The sequence below is a fragment of the Mustela lutreola genome, chromosome 9, assembly GCF_030435805.1.
Source record: "Mustela lutreola isolate mMusLut2 chromosome 9, mMusLut2.pri, whole genome shotgun sequence".
Taxonomy (NCBI): domain Eukaryota; kingdom Metazoa; phylum Chordata; class Mammalia; order Carnivora; family Mustelidae; genus Mustela; species Mustela lutreola.
Window position 1 is genome coordinate 86,476,769 of NC_081298.1, and position 12,855 is coordinate 86,489,623.

Sequence of the window (12,855 nt, forward strand, 5' to 3'; positions counted from 1 at the left end):
TTGTCTGACTCTTGATTTCAACTGAGGTCATGATTTCAGTGTTGTGAGATCGAGCCCCACACTGGGCTCTCTGCTCATTAGAGAGTCTGCTTAAGGTCTCTCTTTCCTTCTCCCTCTCTCTCTAGAATAAATAAATAAATCTCTAAAAAAATGGAGAAAGAATACAAACAACCAGTTTACAATGAAGAAATACAAATGGCCTATACTCAAGAGAGATATTTCACTTTATTAATATTCAAATAAATGCAATTGGGAAAGTGTAATTTCAAATTGTTTAAATTTTTAAAAGTTCAGAATATTCACTGGTTGCAGAGACTTCAGTGAAGATGGCAGAATAGGAGGATCATAAGCTCACCTCATCCTGTGAATACAACTATGTAACACCCCCATCAGTGTAAGTAACCCAGGAAATGATCCAAAGACTGGCAGACCAGACTCTCTACAGGTAAATGCAGAGAAGTCACAATAAAGAGGGCAGGAAAGGTGGAGATGCTGTCAGGAACCGAATGGACCCACAGGACTGTCCCCAGGAAGGAGGGACAATGCAGATGTGGAGAGGAGAGAGAAACAGACCCTAACATCAGACACAAGAACAAGACAGAATAACAGTGAGAGCTAAATGAAATGGAGATAAGTAATACACTTGATAGAGAATTTAAAGTAATGGTCATAAAGATACACTCACTAGACTTCAATAGACTGAGAAAAATAGAACTCAATGATACCTTCAAAAAAGAGAGGAAACAAAAAAGAACCAATGAGAGATGAAGAATTCAATAACTGAAATAAAAAAATACACTAGATGCAGACTAGTGGAAGTGTAAGAACAGATCAGGAACCTGCAGGAGAGAGTAATTGAAAGCAATCAAGCTGACTGGAGAGAGAGGGGAAAAACTAATGAAAAATGAAAATAGAAAAATGGAAGTCAACAACCTCAGCAAACATAACAACATTTACATTATAGGAATCCCAGAGGAGAAGAGAGAGAAAGGGGATTGAAAATTTATTTGAAGAAATAATAGCTGGACACTCCCCAAATCTGGGGAAGGAAACAGAAATATAGATTCAGGAGGCACAGAGATTTCCCCCAAAACAACCCAAAGGGTCCACATCAAGACACATAGTAATTGTAATGGCAAAAATAAAATAAAATAAAATAAAATAAAGAACGAATTTTAAAAGCAGCATGAGAAAGCAGTTACATACAGGGGAAATCATATAAGACTATCAGTGATTCTTCAGCAGAAACTTGTAGGTTAGAAGGGAGTGGCATGATATATTCAAAGTGCTGAACAAAAAAATCTTGCAGCCAAGAATACTCTATCCAGCATAGCAATCACTCATAACAGAAGTAGAAACAGAATTTCCAAACAAAAATTAAAGGAATTCATCATCCTAAACCAGCCTTATAAGAAATGTTAAAGGAGACTCTGAGTAGAAAGGAAAAACCATAAGCAAGAGAAAGAAAAGTAGATAGCAACAAGGCATTAAAATTTAAAAATCTATAAAAATCAATCAAGGGCCTCAGAATAAAAGGATGTAAAGTAGGGCACCATATACATAAAATAGGGATGGAAAAAGAGTAAAAATGTAGTCCTTTTAAAATGGGTTCAAACTTAAGCAACCATCAACTAAACACAGATATACAAAAGATGTTAAATATAAACATAATGGAAACCACAAATCAAAAACTAGCAATAAGATATGTGGAAAATAAAGCAAAGGAATCCAAGTATATAGCTAAGAAAGCAAGCAAACCATGAGAGAAAAGAGCAAGAGAACAAAGGAACAGAGAAGAACTACAAAAATAGCCATAAAACAAGTAATAAAATGACAAAAAGTATCAATAATTACTTTAAATGTAAATGGACAAAATGCTCCAATCAAAAGACAGGGTGATGGAATGGATAAAAAAGCAAGGCCCATTTATATGCTGCCTAGAAGGGACTCATTTCAGACCAGAGAAACATGCAGATTGAAATTGCAGGGATGGAAAAGCACTTACAATGCAAATGGATGTGAAAAGAAAGCCAAGGTAGCAATACTTATGCTGGGGGAAAAAATTGGCTTTTTTAAAATAAAGATTTTATTTATTTATTCAACAGAGAACACAAGAAGGTAGAGAGGCAGGCAGAGAGAGAGAGGGAAGCAGGCTCCCTGCTGAGCAGACAGCCCAATGCGGGGCTCAATCCCAGGACCCTGGGATCATGACCTGAGTCTAAGGCAGAGGCTTAACCCACTGAGCCACCCAGGCGCCCCCCCAAAATGGGCCTTAAATCAATGGCTGTAATAAAGGAAAAGGGACACTGTATAATCATAAAGGGAATAATCCAAAAAGAAGGTATAATCATTGTAAATATTTACACACCCACCACGGCAGCACCTAAATACATAAAGCAGCTAATAAACATAAAGGAAATAATTGATAGTGATACAACTTTAACATCCCATTTACATCAGTGCATAGATCATCAACAAAGAAAGTCAACAAAGAAACACTGGTTTTTAAAGACACACTGGACCAGATGGATCTAACCAATGGATCTGGACCAGATCTATTCAGAACATTCATTCTTAAAATAGTAGAATACACTTGTTTCAAGTGCACACAGATTACTGTCCAGAACAGATCACAAGGTTAGGCCACAACAATTTCAACAAATTCAAAAAGATTGAACACATATTATGCATTTTTTTCTGGTCACAATGTTATGAAACTAGAAATCAGACACAAGGAAAAAAACATACCAAGAACATAAAAACATGGAGATTAAATAATATGCTATTAAGAAATGAGTGGGTCAACCAAAATATCAAAGGGGATATAAAAAATTACATGGAGAGGAGGAGTCAAGATGGCGGAGAAGTAGCAGGCTGAGACTACTTCAGCTAGCCGGAGATCAGCTAGATAGCTTATCTAAAGATTGCAAACACCTGAAAATCCATCGGCGGATCGAAGAGAAGAACAACAGCAATTCTGGAAACAGAAAAACAACCACTTTCTGAAAGGTAGGACCGGCGGAGAAGTGAATCCAAAGCGACGGGAAGATAGACCCCGGGGGGAGGGGCCGGCTCCCGGCAAGCGGCGGAGCAACGACACACAAAATCAGGACTTTTAAAAGTCTGTTCCGCGGAGGGACATCGCGCCAGAGGCTAAACCGGGGCGAAGCCCACGCGGGGTCAGCGTGGCCTCAGGTCCTGCAGGGTCACAGAAGGATCGGGGGTGTCTGAGTGTCGCAGAGCTTGCGGGTATTGGAACGGGAAAGCCGGCTACAGAGACAGAGCCAACAGTAAGCTCGCAGCTCGGTGTTACCTTGAACCGGTCGCAGGCTCGGTGAGCTCGGAGCGCGGCCAGAGGTCGGGCAGACGGGAGTGACTGGGCGCTGTTCTCTGAGGGCGCACTGAGGAGTGGGGTCCTGGGCTCTCGGCTCCTCCGGGCCGGAGACCAGGAGGCCGCCATTTGTATTCCCGTCCTCCGGAACTCTACAGAAAGCGCTCAGGGAACAAAAGCTCCTGCAAGCAAACCTGAGCGGATTACTCACCCCAGCCCTGGCTAAGGGCAGTGTAATTCCGCCTGGGGCAAAAACACTTGAGAATCACTACAACAGGACCCTCCCCCTAAGATCAACAGGAAATCCAGCAGAGACCAGTTCACCTACCAAAGAGTACAGTTTCAATACCAAGGAGAGCAGCAGAATTCCAGAGGAGAAGAAAGCCAAGCACGGAACTCATGGCTTTTTCCCTGTGATTTTTTTTAGTCTTGCAGTTAATTTAATGTTTTTTCTTTTTCATTTTTTTTTTTTTCCTGGCCTTCGGGTAAAATTTTTTAACTGTTACCTTTTTCTTTTATAACGATTTTTTACTAGTTTATCTAATATATATATATTTTGTTTTTTACATTTTTCTTAGGGGTTTTCTTTTTTTTTAAATTCTTTTATTTTATTTTATCTTTTTTTTTTTTTCATTCTTCCTTTTTGAACCTCTTTTTATCCCCTTTCTCCCCCCTCACGATTTTGGATCTCTTCTAATTTGGTTAAAGCATATTTTCCTGGGGTTGTTGCCACCCTTTTAGTATTTTACTTGCCCCTTCATATACTCTTATCTGGACAAAATGACAAGACGGAAAAATTCAACACAAAAAAAAGAACAAGAGGCAGTACCGAAGTATAGGGACCTAATCAATACAGACATTGGTAATATGTCAGATCTAGAGTTCAGAATGACAATTCTCAAGGTTCTAGCCGGGCTCGAAAAAGGCATGGAAGATATTAGAGAAACCCTCTCGAGAGATATAAAAGCCCTTTCTGGAGAAATAAAAGAACTAAAATCTAACCAAGTTGAAATCAAAAAAGCTATTAATGAGGTGCAATCAAAAATGGAGGCTCTCACTGCTAGGATAAATGAGGCAGAAGAAAGAATTAGTGATATAGAAGCCCAAATGACAGAGAATAAAGAAGCTGAGCAAAGAGGGACAAACAGATACTGGACCACGAGGGGAGAATTCGAGAGATAAGTGACATCATAAGACGAAACAACATTAGAATAATTGGGATTCCAGAAGAAGAAGAAAGAGAGAGGGGAGCAGAAGGTATACTGGAGAGAATTATTGGGGAGAATTTCCCCAATATGGCAAAGGGAGCGAGCATCAAAATTCAGGAGGTTCAGAGAACGCCCCTCAAAATCAATAAGAATAGGCCCACACCCGGTCACCTAATAGTAAAATTTACAAGTCTCAGTGACAAAGAGAAAATCCTGAAAGCAGCCCGGGAAAAGAAGTCTGTAACATACAATGGTAAAAATATTAGATTGGCAGCAGACTTATCCACAGAGACCTGGCAGGCCAGAAAGAGCTGGCATGATATATTCAGAGCGCTAAACGAGAAAAACATGCAGCCAAGAATACTATATCCAGCTAGGCTATCATTGAAAATAGAAGGAGAGATTAAAAGCTTCCAGGACAAACAAAAACTGAAAGAATTTGCAAACACCAAACTAGCTCTACAGGAAATATTGAAAGAGGTCCTCTAAGCAAAGAGAGAGACTACAAGTGGTAGATCAGAAAGGAACAGAGACCATATACAGTAACAGTCACCTTACAGGCAATACAATGGCACTAAATTCATATCTCTCAATAGTTACCCTGAATGTTAATGGGCTAAATGCCCCTGTCAAAAGACACAGGGTATCAGAATGGATAAAAAAACAAAACCCATCTATATGTTGCCTACAAGAAACTCATTTTAAGCCCGAAGACACCTCCAGATTTAAAGTGAGGGGGTGGAAAAGAATTTACCATGCTAATGGACATCAGAAGAAAGCAGGAGTGGCAATCCTTATATCATATCCATTAGATTTTAAGCCAAAGACTATAATAAGAGTTGAGGAAGGAAACTATATCATACTCAAAGGGTCTATCCAACAAGAAGATTTAACAATTTTAAATATCTATGCCCCCAACGTGGGAGCAGCCAACTATATAAACCAATGAATAACAAAATCAAAGAAACACATCAACAATAATACAATAATAGTAGGGGACTTTAACACTCCCCTAACTGAAATGGACAGGTCATCCAAGCAAAAGATCAGCAAGGAAATAAAGGCCTTAAACAACACACTAGACCAGATGGACATCACAGATATATTCAGAATATTTCATCCCAAAGCAACAGAATACACATTCTTCTCTAGTGCACATGGAACATTCTCCAGAATAGATCACATCCTCGTTCCTGAATCAGGACTCAACCGGTATCAAAAGATTGGGATCATTCCCTGCATATTTTCAGACCACAATGCTCTAAAGCTAGAACTCAACCACAAAAGGAAGTTTGAAAAGAACCCAAATACATGGAGACTAAACAGCATCCTTCTAAAGAATGAATGGGTCAACTGGGAAATTAAAGAAGAATTGAAAAAAATCATGGAAACAAATGATAATGAAAATACAACGGTTCAAAATCTGTGGGACACACCAAAGGCAGTCCTGAGAGGAATATATATAGCGGTACAAGCCTTTCTCAAGAAACAAGAAAGGTCTCAGGTACACAACCTAACCCTACACCTAAAGGAGCTGGAGAAAGAACAAGAAAGAAACCCTAAGCCCAGCAGGAGAAGAGAAATCATAAAGACCAGAGCAGAAATCAATGAAATAGAAACCAAAAAACCAATAGAACAAATCAACGAAACTAGGAGCTGGTTCTTTGAAAGAATTAATAAAATTGATAAACCCCTGGCCCGACTTATCAAAAAGAAAAGAGAAAGGACCCAAATAAATAAAATCATGAATGAAAGAGGAGAGATCACAACTAACACCAAAGAAATACAAACTATTATAAGAACATACTATGAGCAACTCTACGCCAACAAATTTGACAATCTGGAAGAAATGGATGCATTCCTAGAAACATATAAACTACCACAACTGAACCAGGAAGAAATAGAAAGCCTGAACAGACCCATAACCAGTAAGGAGATTGAAACAGTCGTTAAAAATCTCCAAACAGGGACGCCTGGGTGGCTCAGTTGGTTGGACGACTGCCTTCGGCTCAGGTCATGATCCTGGAGTCCCAGGATCGAGTCCCGTATCGGGCTCTCAGCTCCCTGGGGAGTCTGCTTCTCTCTCTAACCTTCTCCTCATTCATGCTCTCTCTCACTGTCTCTCTCTCAAGTAAATAAATAAAATCTTAAAAAAAAAAAAATCTCCAAACAAACAAAAGCCCAGGGCCAGACGGCTTCCCGGGGAATTCTACCAAACATTTAAAGAAGAACTAATTCCTATTCTCCTGAAACTGTTCCAAAAAATGGTAATGGAAGGAAAACTTCCAAACTCATTTTATGAGGCTAGCATCAACTTGATCCCAAAACCAGACAAGGATCCCAACAAAAAAGAGAGCTACAAACCAATATCCTTGATGAACACAGATGCGAAAATACTCAACAAAATACTAGCCAATAGGATTCAACAGTACATTAAAAAGATTATTCACCACGACCAAGTGGGATTTATTCCAGGGCTACAAGGTTGGTTCAACATCCGCAAATCAGTCAATGTGATACAACACATCAATAAAAGAAAGAACAAGAACCATATGATACTTTCAATAGATGATGAAAAAGCATTTGACAAAGTACAGCATCCCTTCCTGATCAAAACTCTTCAAAGTGTAGGGATAGAGGGCACATACCTCAATATCATCAAACCCATCTATGAAAAACCCACCGCAAATATCATTCTCAATGGAGAAAAACTGAAAACTTTTCAGCTAAGTTCAGGAACACGGCAGGGATGTCCATTATCACCACTGCTATTCAACATAGTACTAGAAGTCCTAGCCTTAGCAATCAGACAACAAAAGGAAATTAAAGGCATCCAAATCGGCAAAGAAGAAGTCAAACTATCACTCTTTGCAGATGATATGATACTATATGTGGAAAACCCAAAAGACTCCACTCCAAAACTGCTAGAACTTATACAGGAATTCAGTAAAGTGTCAGGATATAAAATCAATGCACAGAAATCAGTTGCATTTTTCTACACCAACAGCAAGACAGAAGAAAGAGAAATTAAGGAGTCAATCCCATTTACAATTGCATCCAAAACCATAAGATACCTAGGAATAAACCTAACCAAAGAGACACCGAATCTATACTCAGAAAACTATAAAGTACTCATGAAAGAAATTGAGGAAGACACAAAGAAATGGAAATATGTTCCATGCTCCTGGATTGGAAGAATAAATATTGTGAAAATGTCTATGCTACCTAAAGCAATCTACACATTTAATGCAATTCCTATCAAAGTACCATCCATCTTTTTCAAAGAAATGGAACAAATAATGGTAAAATTTATATGGAACCAGAAAAGACCTCGAATAGCCAAAGGGATATTGAAAAAGAAAGCCAACGTTGGTGGCATCACAATTCCGGACTTCAAGCTCTATTACAAAGCTGTCATCCTCAAGACAGCGTGGTACTGGCACAAAAACAGACATATAGATCAATGGAACAGAATAGAGAGCCCAGAAATAGACCCTCAACTCTATGGTCAACTAATCTTCGACAAAGCAGGAAAGAATGTCCAATGGAAAAAAGACAGCCTCTTCAATAAATGGTGCTGGGAAAATTGGACAGACACATGCAGAAAAATAAAATTGGATCATTTCCTTACACCACACACAAAAATAGACTCAAAATGGATGAAGGACCTCAATGTGTGAAAGGAATCCATCAAAATCCTTGAGGAGAACACAGGCATCAACCTCTTCGACCTCTGCCACAGCAACATCTTCCTAGGAACAACGCCAAAGGCAAGGGAAGCAAGGGAAAAAATGAACTATTGGGATTTCATCAAGATCCAAAGCTTTTGCACAGCAAAGGAAACAGTTAACAAAATCAAAAGACAATTGACAGAATGGGAGAAGATATTTGCAAACGACATATCAGATAAAGGACTAGTGTCCAGAATCTTTAAAGAACTTAGCAAACTCAACACCCAAAGAACAAATAATCCAATCAAGAAATGGGCAGAGGACATGAACAGACATTTCTGCAAAGAAGACATCCAGATGGCCAACAGGCACATGAAAAAGTGCTCCATATCACTCGGCATCAGGGAAATACAAATCAAAACCACAATGAGATATCACCTCACACCAGTCAGAATGGCTAAAATCAACAAGTCAGGAAATGACAGATGCTGGTGAGGATGCGGAGAAAGGGGAACCCTCCTACACTGTTGGTGGGAATGCAAGCTGGTGCAGCCACTCTGGAAAACAGCATGGAGGTTCCTCAAAATGTTGAAAATAGAACTGCCCTATGACCCAGCTATTACACTATTGGGTATTTACCCTAAAGATACAAACGTAGTGATCCAAAGGGGCACGTGCACCCGAATGTTTATAGCAGCAATGTCCACAATAGCCCAACTATGGAAAGAACCTAGATGTCCATCAACAGATGAATGGATCAAGAAGATGTGGTATATATACACAATGGAATACTGTGCAGCCATCAAAAGAAATGAAATCTTGCCATTTTGAGACAACATGGATGGAACTAGAGCGTATCATGCTTAGCGAAATAAGTCAAGCAGAGAAAGACCACTATCATATGATCTCCCTGATATGAGGAAGTGGTCATGCAACATGGGGGCTTAAGTGGGTAGGAGAAGAATCAATGAAACAAGATGGGATTGGGAGGGAGACAAACCATAAGTGACTCTTAATCTCACAAAACAAACTGAGGGTTGCTGGGGGGAGGGGGTTTGGGAGAAGGGGGTGGGATTATGGACATTGGGGAGGGTATGTGCTTTGGTGAGTGCTGTGAAGTGTGTAAACCTGGTAATTCACAGACCTGTACCCCTGGGGATAAAAATATATGTTTATAAAAAATTAAAAAAAATTAATAAAAAAAATTATATGGAGACAAATGAAAAAGAAAATAAAATTCCAAAACCTCGAGATGAAGCAAAAGCTCTTCTAAGAGGGAAGTTTATAGCAATACAGGTCTAACTCAGGAAGTAAGAAAAATCTCAAATATACAACCTAAACTTATACTTAATGGAGCTAGGAAAAGAAGAAACAAAGCCCCAAACAGCAAAAGGAAATAATATAGAATAGAGGAAATAAATGAAACAGAAACTAAAAAAAGAGGTTAACAGGTCAATGAAATCAGGAGCTAGTTCTTTGAAAAGAACAACAAAATTGATAATCTTTTACCCAGACTCAGAAGAGAGCTCAAATAAACAAAATCATAAGTAAAAGAGGAGATAATAACAACCAACACCAAAGAATAGAATTATAAGAAAACATGATGAAAAATTTTATGCCAACAAATTGGACAATCTAGAAGAAATGGATAAGTTCTTAGAAACATATAATCTTCACAGGGTCATGCAGGAACAAACAGAAAATTTGAGTCAACCAATCACCAGCAATCAAAATAGAATCTATAATCAAACAACTCCCAAAAGGGGCACCTAGGTGGCTCAGTGGGTTAAGCCTCTGCCTTTGGCTTGGGTCATGATCCCAGGGTCCTGGGATTGAGCCCCACATTGGGCTCTCTGTTCAGCAGGGAGCTTGCTTCCTTCTCTTTCTCTGCCTGCCTCTCTGCTTACTTATGATCTCTCTCTTTCTCAAATAAATAAATAAAAATCTTTAAAAACAAACAAACAAACAAACAAAAACTCCCTTGAAACAAAAGTCCAGGACCAGACAGCCTCACAGGTAAATTCTACCAAATATTTGGAGAAGAATTAATACATATTCTCTCAAACTATTCCAAAAACAGAAGACTAAGGAAAGCTTCCAGATTCACTCATGAGGGGCCCCTGGGTGTCTCAGTCATTAAGTGTCTATCTCTCTTCGGCTCAGGTCATTATCCTAGGGTACCGGGACCGAGCCCCACAGCAGGCTCCCTGCTTGGTGGGAAGCTTGTTTCTCCCTCTCCCACTCCTCCTGCTTGTGTTCCCTCTCTTGCTGTGTCTCCGTCAAATAAATAAACAAATAATTTAAAATAAAAATTTCACTTATGAGATTGCTATCACCCTGATACTAAAGCCAGATAAAGACACCACAAAAAAAGAAAATCACAGGCCAGTATCTCTGGTGAACATAGATGTAAAAATACTCAACAAAATATCACCAAAACAATCCAACAATACATTAAAAAATCGTTCACCTCGATCAAGTGGAATTTACTCTTGGGTTTCAAGGGTGGTTCAATATTTGCATATCAATCAACATGATACATCACATTAAGAGAAAAGATAAAAATCATATGATTAGGACAGCTGGGTGGCTCAGTCCGTTGAGCATCTGCCTTTGGCTCAGGTCATGATCCCAGCGTCCTGGGTTCGAGGCCCATGTCGGGCCCCTTGCTCAGCAGGGAGCCTGCTTCTCCCTCTGCCTCCTCTGCCTGACACTTCTCCTGTTTGTGCTCTCTTCCTGACAAATAAATATAATCTTAAAAAAAAAAAAATCAACAGATGCAGAAAAAGGGTCTGACAAAGTATAACATCCATTCACGATAAAAAACTTTTAGCAAAGTAAGTTTAGGGGAACACACTGCAACATAACAAAGGCCATATATAAAAAAATCCCACAGCTAACATCATATTCACTGGTGAAATTGTAAAGGCTTTTCTCCTAAGATCAGGATATGCATTGTCACCACTTTTATTCAACACAGTACTGGAAGCACGAGCCACAGCAGTCAGACAAGGAAAAGGAATAAAAGGCATCCAAATTGGAAGAAGTAAAACCCGGACTATTTGCAGATGACATGATATTATATAGAGAAAACCCTAAGGACTCTACAAAAAAAAGCTACTAGGAATGGTAAATGAATTCAGTGAAGTCACAGGATATAAAATCAATATACAGAAATCTGATGCTTTTCTATACACTAAAACATAGTGTCAGAAGGAGAAATTAAGAAAAATATTCCATTTATAACTGCAGTAAGAACAACAAAATACCTAGGAATAAATTTAACCAAGGAGGTAATACCCTTAATATAAAACATGGATAAAAGAAACTGAAGATGACACAAACAAATAGAAAGATATTTTATGCTCATGGAGGAAAAGAATATTGTTAAAATGTCCATACTACCCAAATCAATGTACAGATTTATTGCAATCCTTTTTAAAATACCAACAGCATCTTTCACAGAACTAGAACAAATAATCCTAAAATCAGTATGGAACCATAAGAAACACCCTGAATAGCCAACGCAATCTTGAAAAGAACAAAACTGGAGGTATCACAATCCCAGATTTTAACAAAGCTGGAATCAAAAAAGTATGGTACTGGCACAAAAACAGATACATAGATCCATGGAGTAGATTAAAGTGCCCAGAAATAAACCCATGTTTATTGGTGTTCTTGGTTAATTAATCTCCAACAAAGGAGGCAAGAATATGCCTTTGGAAAAAAACAGTTTCTTCAACAAACAGTTTTGGGAAAACTGGACAGCAACCTGTAACAGAACAAAACTGGACCACCTTCTTACACCAGACATAATCGTAAACTCAAAATCTATTGAAGAAATGAATGTGAGACCAGAAACCATAAAAATCCTAGAAGAGAGCCCAGGCAGTACTTTCTTTGACAGTCATAGCAACATTTTTCTAGGTATATCTTCTGAGGCCAGGAAAACAAAAGCAAAAATAGACCATTGGGACTACATGAAAATGAAAACTTCTACATAGCAAAGGAAACAATCAACAAAACTAAAAGACAACCTACTGAATGGGAGAAGATATTTGCAAATCACATATCTGATAAAAGATTAGTATCCAAAATACATAAAGACCTTATACAACTCAACACCAAAACCCACAAAAAATTCGATTTAAAATGGGGAAGAAGAAATGAACATGGATTTCTCCAAAGAAGACATATAGCTGGCCAACCACACACATGAAAAGATGCGCAACACCATTGATCATCAGAGAAATGCAAATCGAACTGCAATCTCACATCTGACAGAATGTCTAAAATCAACAACACAAGAAACAACATGTGTTGGCAAGGATGTGGAGAAAAAGGAATCCTATTGCACTACTGGAGGGAACACAGACTAGTTCAGCTACTGTGGAAAACAGTATGGAGGTTCCTCAAAAATAAAAAATGGAACTACCCTACAATCCAGCAGTCCCACTATTTACCCAAAGAATGCAAAAAACACAAACTCAAAGGTTTTACATGCACCTTATGTTTAATGCAGCATTATTTACAATAGCTAAGATACAGAAAGAGCCTAAGTATCCATTGATTGATGAATGGATATAGAAGATGTGGTACATACACACAGGAGAATATTATTCAGTCATTTAAAAAATAATGAAAT

At 38.6% G+C, this 12,855-nt stretch overlaps 1 protein-coding gene across 11 annotated transcripts in view; it reads right to left on the bottom strand.

Moving 5' to 3' along the window:
- Positions 1-12,855, bottom strand: part of WDPCP (WD repeat containing planar cell polarity effector) — a 573,555-nt gene that overhangs the window by 188,865 nt on the left and 371,835 nt on the right. The gene's annotated exons all lie outside the window — the stretch shown is intronic.